The sequence below is a fragment of the Lathyrus oleraceus genome, chromosome 5, assembly GCF_024323335.1.
Source record: "Lathyrus oleraceus cultivar Zhongwan6 chromosome 5, CAAS_Psat_ZW6_1.0, whole genome shotgun sequence".
Classification (NCBI taxonomy): domain Eukaryota; kingdom Viridiplantae; phylum Streptophyta; class Magnoliopsida; order Fabales; family Fabaceae; genus Lathyrus; species Lathyrus oleraceus.
This window is the reverse complement of record NC_066583.1, coordinates 433,320,351-433,325,140: the sequence shown is the minus strand read 5'-3', so window position 1 is coordinate 433,325,140 and position 4,790 is coordinate 433,320,351. Positions and strand designations below refer to the sequence as shown.

The 4,790-nt window shown below is 38.7% G+C and overlaps 1 pseudogene; it reads right to left on the bottom strand.

Moving 5' to 3' along the window:
• Window positions 1-3,568: 3,568 nt before the first annotated feature.
• On the bottom strand, window positions 3,569-3,668 carry LOC127089291 (uncharacterized; annotated as a pseudogene).
• Window positions 3,669-4,790: the final 1,122 nt, after the last annotated feature.

Here is a 4,790-nt window from a genome sequence, read left to right as displayed (position 1 = left end):
CCCCTCACATCCATGGTACTCCATGGGAATCACTTGCTCGTATCAAATGTGTATGGATGTTTATATATCTGTAAGTTGCTTGCTATTGGGAATGATATGAAATAATGAGATGGGAGAGAAAATAAGTTTTAAGTTAATATGCTCACCAAGGATTTGGGCCTCGTGCCTATGTATCCCCATACGTTCAATAGGGAAGTTAGAGCTTCGTAGTTTGGCTCAAAAATGGCGTATTTGTTTGGTTATTTTTACTGAACAACATTGACGTTCGCGCGCTACTGTTCACTTGCTTGTCTACTCTGTCATGGGAGCGGAAAGTATTTTCTTGTTTGCGGTAAAATGGATACGCTTGGTTCGCACTCTAGCAGTTAAACACTACTTGCTCGCACATGGAGGCTTAAGCTTTGTTCACGGTAGAACGGAAGTAACACGTCCTTATTGAAAGGTTTTGAAGAGAAAGCCCTAAGGCAAAAGATGATTTGATTTGTTGGGGTCGATTTTATGCATGGAGATAAGCATCAGACCCTTGGCTAAATATAACCAACGGTCCAATAGCTCGGGAGTTGGTAGGACAATGTTGTCCTAACCACTCTTTTTCATCCAAAATAGATTTGATTTGTGAAAAGAGTTTGGCAAGTCTAATCATTGGAACTTAGAGGGAGACAAGTCTCTGACCCATGACTAAGTACAATCAACGATTAGAGTATTTGGAAATCGAGAGGACAATGGAGTCCTAACTACTCCTTTTCTCCCTCATAGCACCTAGATCTAACTTGTTTTAATCATTAGATGTTTTAAGGGGGAAAGTCACGTCTCGGGTCCTCAGGCTAGGTACAGCCGACAACCCAATTACTTGAATGTTATGTACAAACACATACACCCCATTTGGCATTCCAATTTGTAATGAAAATGGTTTTGAAAAAGGTATTTGACGTTGGATCAAGCATTTGAATTTATTATGAAAATAGTGAGTGAAGAATGGAGGTGAGAGATAGAATGGATCAAAATCAATATGTGGGCACAAAACAACAAACGAGTTAACATGAGATAAAGTCGAATGAATGCGAATGATGCAACAATATGTAAGTACATACAATGGTTAGAATCGATTCGAAAGGTAACAAATTAATCAATGAAGAACAGTCAAAGATCTATCCTATGATTGATAACTTGAAATTATATCACATTTTAGGACTTAATTCAATTAGATTATATTATCATTTACTTTAATTTATCTCATTTTATCAGATATTATGCGGTATTTTCCTTTCTATTTATGTCAGGCATCCATTTTGAAGCAAAAGTGAAAAAGGGAAGAAAAGGAGGTGTAAAAAGGAATAAAAAGGAAACAAATAACAAAGACAAAGCCCAGCCCAAAGAAAGCGCACGTTATGCCTGTGACGGGCGTCACAAAGGTTGTGACGAGCGTCACACTAATCACACTCTTGTGACGAGCGTCACACATGGTGTGACGGACGTCACACCATTCCCCTATATTTTTGGCGCTAGGAACTCAACTGATCACGTTGAAAGCTATTTCCACGCACGCTTAACCCTCAGAACGAAAAGACCGCGCATACGGAAACCCTTGGAAAGCAGTTACACCAGCAGCTGTATAAATAGCAGCTAATTGGGAAGTTCCAGCTCCCCCGTTTTTCCACGCTCAGATTGCCGAAGCTCTGCCCATTTTTCTTTTCACGCTTTTGCTTATTTTTCTTTTCCAGCACTTAACATTGTTTATTTTATTTATTTCTTCTGCAAGTTCTACATTCTTTTTCCCTTGCAATTTACCTTTCCCTTTTTGGCATTTAGATATTTTTCGCATAATAGTTTCTACACCGGAAACTATTGTGCAACTTTTTATCGGATCTAACCTTACGTTAGATTCTAGTTTTATTTCCTTGGTTTAATTTATTGTTTAATTGAAGAATCGAAGAACAAATCCTACCGGCTTGTGGTGGAGTGTTCAAGACTATTGTATTACGCATTCAGGTTCTTTAATCATTATTTAATATTTTGTTTTATTATTTATCTATATTATCTGCCTGGAATGAGTCTGTTTATGCATGATATGTATTCTTGTTTATTTAGCATGTCTGGCTAATTCGCCTAGGTATCGGTATGTAAAGTAAGCAGAATAAGGGATAAAGACTGAGTCGGTCTATCTAAACTTAAAATTAAAATCAATCTTTTTACGGTCTCAACTTACAGGTTTAATAACAAGATTTTTTACAAAAGTAAAGGACATAAAGAAGTTAAAATCAATAGAGCGAGAGTTTGAGGTTTTAACTGGACAGTGTAAGTTAGGCATTAATTCTAGATCAGGGCGAGAGCAAGTTTTAGAGTTAATTTAATTCTGACCTTTTCCAAAAAGTATTTTTAAAGATTGAATGTGAGGACGAGAGTTAAGCATTTGGATTTGATTATATAACCTAAGTCAACAGAGCGAGAGTTTGAGATAAGGGTGTTTAAAACGGTCAGTATTTTCTTAAAAAGAGTTTCTGCAACTTTATTGTTTTCAAAATATGATTTTTGATTTAATTATAAGTGACAGCTACATTAATATAAAATCATGGTTTATTCAACAGAGCGAGAGTTTGAGATAAAACCTTTAACCAATAAAGTTAACCGAAACGATTTATTTTAAAACCAAGAAACCGACAAAGACTTGATTCCCTAGTTCTGACGAACTACATACCGATATCCGTTTTATTAATATTTAATCTAGATCTTAGTTTAGCTCTTAGTTTTTCCCCAAAAAAATCAAACATTTTCACCTTAGATTTACGTAGTAACCTTAGATAACGGTATATCGATTCATAAGTCCCTGTGGGATCGATATCTTTTAAAACTACGCGATAGAACTGTGCACTTGCAGTTTGTATCCCATTCTCGACTCACACAGTCGAGCGATCAAGTTTTTGGCGCCGTTGCCGGGGACTTTTATTTAATCGATATCGTAACTCTTCCGTTACGCTGTAGAGACTAAGGTTTCTTTTTCTTCTATTCTTTCTTTCGTTGATTTGTATGCCACGCACTCGCTCACAAGGCGAACCGCTCTATTTACGAATCAACGATATCGAACTATATCTCCGAGTCTTACGACGAATTCGGGAATATCGTGCTGCGAACAATCTCCCTCCTATAGACTTTCCTGATCTCAAAGATCTTCCTTCTTTAACCGAGATGGCAGAACCAGCTCGTGCTCTTAGAGATTACGCCGCTCCATCGCAAGATGAACCGCATTCAAGTATTGCTCCACCCGCAATCGAAGCAAACAACTTCGAACTCAAACCTTCGCTGTTGCAGGCTGTGCAACAGAACCAATTCTCTGGAAATCCTACCGAAGATCCAAACCTTCATTTATCCGTATTTGTCCAATACGCTGATACTGTTAAAGCTAATGGTGTCACATCAGAGGCAATTCGACTTCGTCTTTTTCCTTTCTCATTAAGAGACAGCGCTAGAAGATGGCTTCAATCTCTCCCTTCCAACTCAGTCACCACATGGAACGAGTTGAAGAAAGTTTTTCTTGCCCGATATTTTCCGCCAAGCAAAACAGCTATGTTAAGAGCCCAGATAAACGGATTTAAACAGAAAGACAACGAGTCTCTTTTCGAAGCATGGGAAAGATACAAAGACATGATGAGACTTTGCCCACACCATGGTTTGGAAGACTGGTTAGTAATTCACACATTTTATAATGGCCTCTTATACAATACAAGGTTAACAATAGACGTCGCTGCAGGTGGTGCACTAATGAACAAACCTTATGCTGATGCTTACCAGCTTATCGAGAGCATGGCCCAAAACCACTATCAGTGGGGAACCGAACGAACAACGGTGGAAAAACCTCAACCGAAAACTGGCATGTACGAGATAAGTAACCTTGATCACGTTAATGCAAAAGTGGATGCTTTGGTCCAGAAAATTGAAAGTTTAAACGTATCACCTCCAGCCGCCGTGGTTGCTATAACTCAGAATTGCGAGGTCTGTGGAATCCAAGGCCACACTCCTGCGGAATGTCAACTCTTGACTGGAATCCAAGCAGAGCAAGTAAACTATGCTCAAGGAAGCCCCTATTCGAATACCTATAACCCAAATTGGAAGAACCATCCAAACTTTTCATATAAGAGTAATAATGCTTTATACGCACCTGGACAGTCTCCAAATCAAGCCCCATCTATACCTCCGGGATATCAGAAACCGAATCCATCCATACCTAACAATAATACCCCTAGAAAATCCAACTTGGAAATCATGATGGAAAACTTTATAGCTTCCCAACAACAAACCAATAAAGATTTCTTAAACCAGAACATACATACTGGCGAACAACTTAAACAACTAGCAAGCAAAGTAGATGCCTTGGCTACCCATAACAAAATGCTGGAAACACAAATATCTCAAGTAGCTCAACAACAAGCACCTACTGCTGCCCCAACTGGTACATTCCCTGGACAGCCCCAACCTAATCCGAGAAGCCAAGCTCATGCAATTATATTAAGAAGTGGAACGGAAGTGGAAGGACCGTCTGATCCAAGGATAGAAAACCAAAACCCTAAGAAATCAACTGAGGAAAGTGAACCTAAGGAAAAGGAAGAGAGAAATAAGGAAACCCTAGAAAAGAAGGAACCTTATGTACCTCCACCACCTTACAAACCACCTATACCTTACCCTCAAAGGCTTGTTAAAACCAAAGATGCGAGCCAATTTAGAAAATTTGTTGATCTCCTTAAACAATTAAACGTTACAATTCCGTTCACCGAAGCTATTACGCAGATGCCCTCATA